A 13,788-nucleotide genomic window follows, 5' to 3' on the forward strand; every position below is an offset into this window, starting at 1 on the left:
GCTCGGGAAACAAGCACAGACTGGTGGGACCGCATAGTGTTGCAGGTCTGGGACGATTCCCAGTGGCTGCAAAACTTTCGCATGCGTAAGGGCACTTTCATGGAACTTTGTGACTTGCTTTCCCCTGTCCTGAGGCGCATGAATACCAAGATGAGAGCAGCCCTCACAGTTGAGAAACGAGTGGCGATAGCCCTGTGGAAGCTTGCAACGCCAGACAGCTACTGGTCAGTTGGGAATCAATTTGGAGTGGGCAAATCTACTGTGGGGGCTGCTGTGATGCAAGTAGCCCAAGCAATCAAAGATCTGCTGATATCAAGGGTAGTGACCCTGGAAACTGTGCAGGTCATAGTGGATGGCTTTGCTGCAATGGGATTCCCTAACTGTGGTGGGGCCATAGACGGAACCCATATCCCTATCTTGGCACCGGAGCACCAAGCCGCCGAGTACATAAACCGCAAGGGGTACTTTTCGATAGTGCTGCAAGCTCTGGTGGATCACAAGGGACGTTTCACCAACATCAACGTGGGATGGCCGGGAAAGGTGCATGACGCTCGCATCTTCAGGAACTCTGGTCTGTTTCAAAAGCTGCAGGAAGGGACTTTATTCCCAGACCAGAAAATAACTGTTGGGGATGTTGAAATGCCCATATGTATCCTTGGGGACCCAGCCTACCCCTTAATGCCATAGTTCATGAAGCCGTACACAGGCAGCCTGGACAGTAGTCAGGAGCTGTTCAACTGCAGGCTGAGCAAGTGCAGAATGGTGGTAGAATGTGCATTTGGACGTTTAAAGGCACGCTGGCGCAGTTTACTGACTCGCTTAGACCTCAGCGAAACCAATATTCCCACTGTTATTACTGCTTGCTGTGTGCTCCACAATATCTGTGAGAGTAAGGGGGAGACGTTTGTGGCGGGGTGGGAGGTTGAGGCAAATCGCCTGGCTGCTGGTTACGCGCAGCCAGACACCAGGGCGGTTAGAAGAGCACAGGAGGGTGCGGTACACATCAGAGAAGCTTTGAAAACCAGTTTCATGACTGGCCAGGTTACGGTGTGAAAGTTCTGTTTGTTTCTCCTTGATGAAACCCCCCGACCCTTGGTTCACTCTACTTCCCTGTAAGCTAACCACCCGCCCCTCCTCCCTTCAATCACCGCTTGCAGAGGCAATAAAGTCATTGTTGCTTCACATTCATGCATTCTTTATTCATTCATCACACAAATAGGGGGATGACTACCAAGGTAGCCCAGGAGGGGTGGTGGAGGAGGGAAGAAAAATGCCACACAGCACTTTAAGCACAGCACTTTAAAAGTTTACAACTTTAAAATTTATTGAATGACAGCCTTCTTTTTTTGGGGCAATCCTCTGTGGTGGAGTGGCTGGTTGGCTGGAGGCCCCTCACCACGTTCTTGGGCGTCTGGGTGTGGAGGCTATGGAACTTGGGGAGGAGGGCGGTTGGTTACAGAGGGGCTGCAGTGGCAGTCTGTGCTCCAGCTGCCTTTGCTGCAGCTCAACCATACACTGGAGCATACTGGTTTGGTCCTCCAGCAGCCTCAGCATTGAATCCTGCCTCCTCTCATCACGCTGCCGCCACCTTTGAGCTTCAGCCCCCTCTTCAGCCCGCCACTTACTCTCTTCAGCCCGCCACCTCTCCTCCCGGTCATTTTGTGCTTTCCTGCACTCTGACATTATTTGCCTCCACGCATTCGTCTGTGCTCTGTCAGTGTGGGAGGACAGGATGAGCTTGGAGAACATTTCATCGCGAGTGCATTTTTTTTTCTTTCTAAGCTTCACTAGCCTCTGGGAAGGAGAAGATCCTGTGATCATTGAAACACATGCAGCTGGTGGAGAAAAAAAAAAGGGACAGCGGTATTTAAAAAGACACATTTTATAAAACAGTGGCTACACTCTTTCAGGGTAATCCTTGCTGTTAACATTACATACATAGCACATGTGCTTTCGTTACAAGGTCGCATTTTGCCTCCCCCCACCGCGTGGCTACCCCCTCAACCTTCCCCCCTCCCTGTGGCTAACAGTGGGGAACATTTCTGTTTAGCCACAGGCAAACAGCCCAGCAGGAATGGGCTCCTCTGAGTGTCCCCTGAAGAAAAGCACTCTATTTCAACCAGGTGACCATGAATTATATCTCACTCTCCTGAGGATAACAGAGAGATAAAGAACGGATGTTGTTTGAATGCCAGCAAACATACACTGCAATGCTTTGTTCTACAATGATTCCCGAGTACGTGTTACTGGCCTGGAGTGGTAAAGTGTCCTACCATGAAGGACGCAATAAGGTTGCCCTCCCCAGAAACCTTTTGCAAAAATAGGCTTTAGGAGTACATCTAGGAGAACCGCGAATGCCAGGGCAATGTAATCCTTTCACATGCTTGCTTTTAAACCATGTATAGTATTTTAAAAGGTACACTCACCAGAGGTCCCTTCTCCACCTGCTGGGTCCAGGAGGCAGCCTTGGGTGGGTTCGGGGGGTACTGGCTCCAGGTCCAGGGTGAGAAAGAGTTCCTGGCTGTCGGGAAAACCGGTTTCTCCGCTTGCTTGCTGTGAGCTATCTACAACCTCATCATCATCATCATCTTCTTCGTCCCCAAAACCTGCTTCCGTATTGCCTCCATCTCCATTGAAGGAGTCAAACAACATGGCTGGGGTAGTGGTGTCTGAACCCCCTAAAATGGCATGCAGCTCATCATAGAAGCAGCATGTTTGGGGCTCTGACCCGGAGCGGCCGTTCGCCTCTCTGGCTTTCTGGTAGGCTTGCCTCAGCTCCTTCAGTTTCACGCGGCACTGCTTCGGGTCCCTGTTATGGCCTCTGTCCTTCATGCCCTGGGAGATTTTGACAAAGGTTTTGGCATTTCAAAAACTGGAACGGAGTTCTGATAGCACGGATTCCTCTCCCCAAACAGCGATCAGATCCCGTACCTCCCGTTCGGTCCATGCTGGAGCTCTTTTGCGATTCTGGGACTCCATCATGGTCACCTGTGCTGATGAGCTCTGCATGGTCACCTGCAGCTTGCCACGCTGGCCAAACAGGAAATGAGATTCAAAAGTTCGCGGTTCTTTTCCTGTCTACCTGGCCAGTGCATCTGAGTTGAGAGTGCTGTCCAGAGTGGTCACAATGGAGCACTCTGGGATAGCTCCCGGAGGCCAATACCATCAAATTGTGTCCACAGTACCCCAAATTCAAGCCGGCAAGGTCGATTTAAGCGCTAATCCACTTGTCAGGGGTGGAGTAAGGAAATCGATTTTAAGAGCCCTTTAAGTCGAAATAAAGGGCTTCATTGTGTGGACGGGTGCAGGTTTACATCGATTTAATGCTGCTAAATTCGACCTAAAGTCCTAGTGTAGACCAGGGCTTAGTTAGAGCAGCCCTGAGGCCAGCCCGGCTCGCCATAGCTCCAGAATACAGAGGAGCATAAAAGTGGCTTTCCCCCCCCTCAAATGCAGGGACGGAATAACCAAGAATCTGGCCCCAGATGTCCTGACTCCTAGTCAAAACCAGACAAAACTCACCATCATTTGCTCTTCATTGGGGCTAATAACCCATCTGCCTTGCTCCTCTACATTACAAAACCAACAGGTTTATTTAAAAAAGGTTTGTGTTTCTAGCCTCAGTTTGCCAGAATCTGGGAATGGGCAATGGGGGATGGATCACTTTATGATTACCTGTTCTGTTCATTCCCTCTGAAGCACCTGGCATTGGCCACTGGAAGATAGGATACTGGGCTAGATGGGCCATTGTTCTGACCCAGTATGGCTGTTCTTATGTTGATGGCTGGAGGCTGTGGATTAGGGGAATGCATTCAAAATATACTAAAAACCAGTGATGAAAGGTTTGTTTTTTCAAATTATCCATTTCAAAAGGGCTTGGGGTTGGATTTGAACCCTTAAGCTAGCGGTGAAAGACTTTACAGCGTGTTAGTCATCCCCAGAACCAATTTAGGGCCTCTGTAGCTCTTCATGTCTTGCATCACCTTTCCTGAGGAAAACTGAGTTAAATTGTCTGGTGCCTAAAATGGAAAAATAATTTCTTCTCACAGGCGAATATTATGATATTGTGTGGGGTGTTTTCCTTCTCTCACTCCCTTGAAGAACCTTTTAAATATAAAAAATGCCAATCGCAATCTGTACTAATGCAGTGGGGAGAGGACAGGGGGTTCCTTGCATTGGTTTGAGGAGGGCTGCTGGAGTCTGCAGGCAGAAGGAAAAACAGTCTTAATGAGTGCTTAAAGCACTGTATCCACCTCCGACAGACCTGATGTTTTGGTCTTTTTACACTTTGGGAACAATTATAACACACAGTGCCAATACAGTTTTGTAAGCCCTGAAGCCCTAGAGAGTAAGCTGTAGTCATGCATAGGGGCATATGGGAGCTTGGGCAAGGCTGAGAAGAGGTTTTTATCTTCTGCTACAATTGTCTCTTTGGTGGTAAAGACTTAGTCAAGGCTCCGAGACGCAACTGATTCTTCTTTAAAGAGCTAAATTAAGAGAGTTTGGAGGCACCAGACAACCCAGAGCAGAGATGGCTTTGAGGTGAGGGATGGTGAAGAACTGAAATGACTTGCAGAGTGCTGCAGCTTACCTTAGGGAAAGAGACTCAGATGCAGGCCTTTCTACCCAGCAATCAAAGCTGAAATAATTTTGGATAGGTCAGGTGATAGAGCAGCACTGACCTGCCAGAATCCTTGCAATACACCAACCCAGAACAGCAAACTGCGAGTGGGAGGAGGGAAGATGCTAGAACCCATTAGCAGCTCATAATTGCATGAGGAGAGCAGAGGTTGAGATTATTGTTAAAACACACTGGGCAGTTGGGAGTCTTACCTCAGAGAATTTGTTAATTTATTAATTGCTGCCTTTCCCAGGTTTATTATTGTGTCCCTTCCTCACTCCCATACAATTCCTTGTTTTAAACCCCTAGACACAATGCTTGTAAGTGGAGAAGTTGTTGCCTACCCAGACACCCTGGGTGGTATATATGTTTCCCAGGGCAGGGGGTTAGGGTGCGGGGTGCAGGAGGCGTTCGGGGTACAGACCAGCGCCACTTACCTGGAGTGACTCCAGGGTGGCAGCGGCCCACAGCGGGGCTAAGGCTTCCTGTGTGCCCTGACCCCGCACTGCTCCCAGAAGTGGCCAGCATGTCCAGCAGTGGCTTCTGGGGATGGGGTGGGGTAGGTGGCTCCGCTGCATGCTGCCCTCGCCTGTGGGCACCACCCCTGAAGCTCCCATTGGCCGCAGTTCCCTGTTCCCGGCCAATGGGAGCTGGGGATGGTGGTGCCTGCAGGCGAGGGCAGCGCACAGAGCCCTCTGCCTCCACCCCATCCCCAGATGCCACAGGGATGTGGTGCTGGCAGCTTCCGGGAGCGGCGTAGAGCTAGTGCAGGCAGGGAGTCTGCCTTAGCCCTGCTGTGCCTAGGGTGACCAGACGTTCTGATAAAATCGGGACTGTCCCGATTTTTAGGTCTTTGTCCCGTGTCCTGACCAATGCACGTTCAGGACGCCATTTGTCCTGATATTGCGGCTTTGGCTGCTCCGGCGTTTTGGGTTTTTTTTGCTTCGGCAACTCTGGCTGCTTTTTTTTTTTTTTTTTGTGCTTCCCCCATGTGTCCTGATATTTTCTCCATTTAATTTGGTCACCCTAGCTGCGCCACGAGGCTGGCAATCCTGTGGGCCGGACTGAAAGCCTTGACAGGCCGGATCAGGCCCGCTTGCTGTAGTTTGCCCTCCCCTGGACTAGACTCTGGAGTTGGACTAGGATGCACAGGCTGTTCCATGGCCCTACCAACTCATCGCAGTTCTTGAGAAAACTCAAATAACCTCTGGCAAGGTGAACTTTCTAGTGCTGATGGTCAAATATAATGGGAATGTGTGTCGGTTCCACAATTAACGAAACTGTGTCTGGAGGTGGCAGCTCTGAATTTCCAGTTTGGGCTTGGATAGAAGGCAGCAAGACAATACATGCCTGCATTTCCAGGTGTGTGTGGAAAGGATAGGGCAATTTGTGCATGAAGATTAAGAGAGTCGAGGGAAAGGGACAGTGTGTGAAAAATGTACTGCTCTGCCCTAGCCCAACCACAACATTCCAAATTAGTCAGTACAGGCAATTTTGGAAGTACAGGAGCTTTAAGTATAGCTGTTGAAATAATGTAAATAAAAACATGCATGTGTGAGGATGGGGAGACGCTGCTTATGCCCTAATGGGGACAACAGCAAAGCCCTAGTAAGAAGCAATAGGGAGGCATTTGCCTTTTTAGCTCACTCAGAATGAAATGAGGGAAAGGGATGAAGAGGGTGTGGCAGACATGGAGCTGCCACGTAATCTATATAATACAATTCCAGGATTGTCACTCTGAAGCCTAGCGTGTCTGCTGTCAGTGTGACGCGATGGAAACAGCTTCAAGCATTAGTGAGAGCTCTTTTTGTTTAGAATCACCAGGTTCAATCGTCCCGGGGATTCACGGTCTGTTGCCATCCAATTTTTAAGTTCTTGGCCATTTTGACTTTAAGAATTGCACCCAGGCAACAGCAAGGTATATGCCACCCCAAGAGTCCCAGACCTTTGTCATAGCAGACGTAACTCAACCAATCACTACCCTTATTCTACAGATAATTTGCATGCAACAATTTAATTGGTCGTACAAGGGAGACTGCACCGCTGGGGGATTACTTGGCTCAACTGCTGCTGTTCTTCTGAACCACGCACACAACTCAACCAGCACACTGTGTGACAGCCTGAGGCTTCAGCTGTATTCATGCTGTATGTGACCTTGTCATTGAGAAACCCTGTATAAGTATATTGGGTTAATGGGATAAGGTTTTTAGTTTTCAGTTTTTATTTTGTTTAAAGTTTCCTGGGAATTTCTTATTGTTTATTCCAAAATTTAAAAAAGGATGAAAATCAGTAAAATCCAAAAATGAAGCGCAAGGGAGAGGGAAGGAGGGGTGCCCAGTACCCATGATGTAGCAAAGGAAGCAGATGGGGTCATGCTGGAGGGCCTGGGTCAGGAAGGGGAAACAAACCAGGCCATGCTGAAGGGCCCAGTTATGAGGACCAGTACTCACGGGGTGTAACCCACCTTTTCCTGTGCACCTATCTCTGCAACAGTCCAGTGGTCTTGGCTGCCAGGACCCGGGTCCCTGTTTGTCTCGCTCTCCCACTCCAATGCATCATCAAGGATCTACAACCCAACCTGATGGACGATTCATCACTCTCAGAGACCTTGGGAGACAGGCCAGTCCTCACTTACAGACAGCCCCCAAACCTGAAGCAAATACTCACCAGCAACTACACACACCACACAACAAAAACACTAACCCAGGAACCAATCCCTGCAACGGACCCCGTTGCCAACTCTGTCCGCATATCTATTCAAGGGACACCATCATCACAACAGCCACATCATCAGGGGCTCGTTCACCTGCACATCTACCAAGGTGATATATGCCATCATGTGCCAGCAATGCCCCTCTGCCATGTACATTGGCCAAACCGGACAGTCTCTACGCAAAAGAATAAATGGACACAAATCAGATATCAAGAATTATAACATTCAAAAACCAGTAGGAGAACACTTCAATCTCCCTGGACACGCAATAACAGACTTAAAAGTGGTAATTCTTCAACAAAAAACTTCAAAAACATATTCGAACGAGAAACAGCAGAACTGGAATTAATTTGCAAACTGGACACCATCAAATTAGGCCTGAATAAAGACTGGGAGTGGATGTATCACTACAAAAACTAATTTCCCTCTGCTGATACACCTTCTTGTCAACTGTTTGAAATGGGCCACCTTGATTACATTGGCCTCATTAGCACTACAGAAGTGATATTTCCTCCCTTGGTATTCACCCCTTCTTGTCAACTGTTGAGAATAGCCCACTTGCACCTTAATTGAATTGTCTCATTAGCACTGACCCCTCACTTGGTAAGGCAACTCCCATCTTTTCATGTGCTGTGTATTTATACCTGCCTCTATATTTTCCACTCTGCATCTGATGAAGTGGATTTTAGCCCACGAAAGCTTATGCCCAAATAAATTTGTTAGTCTCTTTGTTTTTTTTGCTGATACAGACTAACATGGCTACCACTCTGAAACCTGCCACTACAGGGTGTGACCCATGGTACCTGGGGCAGCTCTTGCTGGAAATGCCAAGGTCAGGGCAGGATACAAAAGGGAGAGCAGATACCCACCAGACCTGGGAATAACACTGAAGTTATTCTCCTCAACCAGTCACAAACTATGCTTTTGATTCCCCACAATGGTTATCAAGAAGCAAAAAAAGAATTCACACAGCCCCCTTTATTGCCTTCCAGTTCTCTGGCTCCTAATCAGCACCTTGGTCCAGTACAGTAAGAAGTTATTTGAAAAACTCTGCTCACATATACAAAATGTTCTTCTGATCCCAAAGGGTCAGCCACGTTACCAGGTCAGTATAGGTTGGATCTTAATACCAAAATACCACACTCCCGGCCAACCCTTTAGTGTCTAAAACTAAGGGTTTATTATAAGGAAAAAAGAAAGAACAAGAAGAGAGATGTTAAATGGTAGAACAAAGACTTCAAAGTCCATATATTATATTCCTAGCAGTATTGTTGAGTTTGCTGGCTTGAAAGTCCCCCTGGAACACATCCACAGTTTGGATGGGTCATTCAGTCCTTGTTCAGAGCGTTTGTAGCAAAGTTCCTCCAGAGGTAAGAAGCAGGACTGAAGACAAAATGAAGAAGATGCAGCTGCCTTTTATAGTGGCAGGTTTCAGCGCTATAAAAAAAACACCCCCATGAAGGGAATAGCTACCAGTGCTGGGAGCCACGCTGGTGCACTGTCTACACTGGCACTTTACAGTGCTGAAACTTGCAGCGCTCGGGGGGTGTTTTTTCACACCCTGAGCAAGAAAGTTGCAGCGCTGTAAAGTGCCAGCATAGACAAGCCCATAAAGTGTATCTGCCTTCTTTCAATGAGTCAGTAGTATAGCTGATGGTCCTTAATGGGCCATCAGGCAAGCAAGAAAGAGCTGTCTGGGAGTGTCACCAGAAGCATAGCCTAAATTTGAAATACAGACATACATTCATATCTATAACCCAAAATACAAAGGTAATACAAATACATAGATGAGATTATCATATCTGACAAATTATAATATTTTTGCAGATATTTTACATGGCATATCTGGCATAACTCATTGCAATTTTACAATATTAATATTCATAATACCCTCAGGTGTCCCCCAGAATCCATACAGCATCACACAGGGGAAGTGGACAGTGCCGTGCTGAAGGGCCGGGGTCAGGAGGGGCAGTAAATCTCCTCTGTGCAAGTATGCTGTGCCGTCCAGTGGGGACTGTGAGCAGGGAGCTGGGTCTGGGGAGTTCCAGGACTGGAAAAAATCAGGTCAGACTTGGTAAAATCCAAATACAGTACTGGATTTTCCTGACCCCAGGAATTTTTCAGAGAAATATGGTTAAAACTGAAAATGAAGGACAAGGTACAGAAAAGGGCAACAAAAATTATTAGGGGTGTGGAATGGCTTCCATAGGAGGAGATATTAATAAGACCGGGACTTTTCAGCTTGGAAAAAAGATGACTAAGGGGCAGGGGTGAAAGTAACTTAAAGGACGCTGAAAGTCCTGAGCAGGGGGTGGGTCCTCAACCGGAAGGGGTGGGTCCTCAACCGGAAGACATGGCACCTTTAAATCCCCGGGACTCCCATCCGCCGCTACTACTCCAGGGCTCTGGTAGGGGGGCTCCGGCGGTGATTTAAAGGGCCCAGGGCTCCGCTGCGGTAGCAGTTGACAGAGCCCCGGGCCCTTTAAATCTCTACCAGAGCCCCAGGGCTCCCGGCCACCGCCGCTACCCCAGTTAGCAGTTAGCCCAGGAACTCTGACAGAGGGGAAGACATAGAATTTGCTGAAGTTGTGAATAATAGGCCAGATCCTCAGCTGTTGTATATTGGTGTTGCTCTATTGACTTCAGTGGAACTATGCCAATTTACATCAGCTGAGGGTCTGGCCCTAAAAGTCTAGTTGATGCAGGGAATAGGAAGAGGAGTGATGGGTCTTACCCAGAAAAAGAATGTCTCAAAATATTGCTCACACGTTTCCCATTCTCCTTCACTTCTGCCTCTTACTGTCAGTTCTCCTACCTGAGGCCGGGTGGCAGGTCTGGGTTGGGTCCATCAAGGTGCTCATTGTTCATAGCCATGAGGTATCCTCTCCATCCTCTTCTTTTTTTTCCATTGCTTCTCCTTATCTTCATGCTTATAGCTGTTCCTTCTCTCCCAGCCCACTGTCTGTCCGTCCTCTCCCTCCACAGTGCCCTCTTCCTATCCCTCCCTCACTGAGTAACCAGGGTGTTAGGCTTGCAGCCTAGGGTTGCCACCTGCTCAGGTTTTCCCAGGATTGTCCCTTTGTTGAGGTAGCTGTCCTGAGGAATCTGTAATGTTGCATAGCACACACTGCCACCTGTCCAGTTTTAAGGGCTCAGGATTATCCTGGGTGCCCTCAGAGGTGGCAACCATATGTCCTTCTCAGAGATACTGCTAGTCATGCACCACGCCTGGTGCTTAGGGTGATGCTCCGGAGCCGCAGGAGAGACTGAGAGTTAATCTGAATGCCCCCCGGCCCGAGGGCTGGGAAGTGGGGTATGGGAGTTGGAAAGTGGCGTTTGGGGGTAACAACTGAGTAGGAGCTGGAGGCTGAGAGAATGCATCTGGGAGGAACTGCTGGGTGGCAGAGAGGTGGCAGTTTGGTGGATGGGAGAAGGAAGATGGCAGCTGGGAGTAACTGTTGTGTGGTTGGTGGGAGTAACTGTTGGGTGGCTAGTGGGAGTAACTTGGGTGGCTGAGAGACAGGCGCTGACAGTTGGGAAGCACCATCGGGGGGAGGGGGCAGTTGGGAGTAACTGTTGGGTGGCTGGATGGTGGCAGTTGGGAGGCACTGTTGGGTGGGAGACGGCAGTTGGGAGTAATCGCTGGGAGACTGGGTGTTGGCAGGTGTGTGGCTGAGAGACGGGCGGTGACAGTTGGGAGGCACTGTTGGGTGGGAGAAGGCAGTTGGGAGTAACTGTTGGGTGGCTAGGTGCAGGCAGGCGTGTGGTGAGAGACGGGCGGTGACGTTGGGAGGCACTGTTGGGTGGGAGAAGGCAGTTGGGAGTAACTGTTGGGTGGCTAGGTGGGGGCAGGCGTGTGGCTGAGAGACGGGCGGTGACGTTGGGAGGCACTGTTGGGTGGGAGACGGCAGTTGGGAGTAATCGCTGGGAGACTGGGTGTTGGCAGGTGTGTGGCTGAGAGACGGGCGGTGACAGTTGGGAGGCACTGTTGGGTGGGAGAAGGCAGTTGGGAGTAACTGTTGGGTGGCTAGGTGGGGGCAGGTGTGTGGCTGAGAGACAGGCGGTGACGTTGGGAGGCACTGTTGGGTGGGAGAAGGCAGTTGGGAGTAACTGTTGGGTGGCTAGGTGCGGGCAGGCGTGTGGTGAGAGACGGGCGGTGACGTTGGGAGGCACTGTTGGGTGGGAGAAGGCAGTTGGGAGTAACTGTTGGGTGGCTAGGTGGGGGCAGGCGTGTGGTGAGAGACGGGCGGTGACGTTGGGAGGCACTGTTGGGTGGGAGAAGGCAGTTGGGAGTAACTGTTGGGTGGCTAGGTGCGGGCAGGAGTGTGGTGAGAGACGGGCGGTGACGTTGGGAGGCACTGTTGGGTGGGAGAAGGCAGTTGGGAGTAACTGTTGGGTGGCTAGGTGGGGGCAGGCGTGTGGTGAGAGACGGGCGGTGACGTTGGGAGGCACTGTTGGGTGGGAGAAGGCAGTTGGGAGTAACTGTTGGGTGGCTAGGTGGGGGCAGGCGTGTGGTGAGAGACGGGCGGTGACGTTGGGAGGCACTGTTGGGTGGGAGAAGGCAGTTGGGAGTAACTGTTGGGTGGCTAGGTGGGGGCAGGCGTGTGGTGAGAGACGGGCGGTGACGTTGGGAGGCACTGTTGGGTGGGAGAAGGCAGTTGGGAGTAACTGTTGGGTGGCTAGGTGGGGGCAGGCGTGTGGCTGAGAGACGGGCGGTGACGTTGGGAGGCACTGTTGGGTGGGAGAAGGCAGTTGGGAGTAACTGTTGGGTGGCTAGGTGGGGGCAGGCGTGTGGTGAGAGACGGGCAGTGACGTTGGGAGGCACTGTTGGGTGGGAGAAGGCAGTTGGGAGTAACTGTTGGGTGGCTAGGTGCGGGCAGGCGTGTGGTGAGAGACGGGCGGTGACGTTGGGAGGCACTGTTGGGTGGGAGAAGGCAGTTGGGAGTAACTGTTGGGTGGCTAGGTGCGGGCAGGCGTGTGGTGAGAGACGGGCGGTGACGTTGGGAGGCACTGTTGGGTGGGAGAAGGCAGTTGGGAGTAACTGTTGGGTGGCTAGGTGGGGGCAGGCGTGTGGCTGAGAGATGGGCGGTGACAGTTGGGAGGCACTGTTGGGTGGGAGAAGGCAGTTGGGAGTAACTGTTGGGTGGCTAGGTGGGGGCAGGCGTGTGGCTGAGAGATGGGCGGTGACGTTGGGAGGCACTGTTGGGTGGGAGAAGGCAGTTGGGAGTAACTGTTGGGTGGCTAGGTGGGGGCAGGCGTGTGGTGAGAGACGGGCGGTGACGTTGGGAGGCACTGTTGGGTGGGAGAAGGCAGTTGGGAGTAACTGTTGGGTGGCTAGGTGCGGGCAGGCGTGTGGCTGAGAGACGGGCGGTGACGTTGGGAGGCACTGTTGGGTGGGAGAAGGCAGTTGGGAGTAACTGTTGGGTGGCTAGGTGGGGGCAGGCGTGTGGTGAGAGACGGGCGGTGACGTTGGGAGGCACTGTTGGGTGGGAGAAGGCAGTTGGGAGTAACTGTTGGGTGGCTAGGTGCGGGCAGGCGTGTGGCTGAGAGACGGGCGGTGACGTTGGGAGGCACTGTTGGGTGGGAGAAGGCAGTTGGGAGTAACTGTTGGGTGGCTAGGTGCGGGCAGGCGTGTGGTGAGAGACGGGCGATGACGTTGGGAGGCACTGTTGGGTGGGAGAAGGCAGTTGGGAGTAACTGTTGGGTGGCTAGGTGGGGGCAGGCGTGTGGTGAGAGACGGGCGGTGACGTTGGGAGGCACTGTTGGGTGGGAGAAGGCAGTTGGGAGTAACTGTTGGGTGGCTAGGTGGGGGCAGGCGTGTGGTGAGAGACGGGCGGTGACGTTGGGAGGCACTGTTGGGTGGGAGAAGGCAGTTGGGAGTAACTGTTGGGTGGCTAGGTGGGGGCAGGCGTGTGGTGAGAGACGGGCGGTGACGTTGGGAGGCACTGTTGGGTGGGAGAAGGCAGTTGGGAGTAACTGTTGGGTGGCTAGGTGGGGGCAGGCGTGTGGCTGAGAGACGGGCGGTGACGTTGGGAGGCACCGTCCAGCCGCTGGCTAACCGGCAGGGCAGCAGACTCAGTTCGGGGCTATGTGCTCGGAGGTGCCTCTGAGGGGACTGGAGGAGGCGGGATCTGGTGGGCGGGTGCGGTGATGGGGCTGGAGGCGCAGGGGCTAAGCGCACAGAGGCAGTGTCGCTGCCACCAGCGAGGGGTCCCCGTCACATGGGGGATGAGGGGCTTTGGGTGGCAAGTGTGGTCCGATGTGAGAATTCGGGGAGGGTGAATCATGGTGCGGGACCCGCCCGCGCATGGGGAATCATGGTGACATAGGCTTGGGGGTGGCTGTGCGTGTGGGAACACAACTTTCCTACTGAGGTAATACACGTGGGAGGGACAACAACGACCTTCCCCCCTCACCCCCCCCCGACAGCCGGCATTTGGGCGGGAAACTT

Source organism: Caretta caretta, chromosome 23, assembly GCF_965140235.1.
Source record: "Caretta caretta isolate rCarCar2 chromosome 23, rCarCar1.hap1, whole genome shotgun sequence".
NCBI classification, from domain to species: Eukaryota; Metazoa; Chordata; order Testudines; family Cheloniidae; genus Caretta; species Caretta caretta.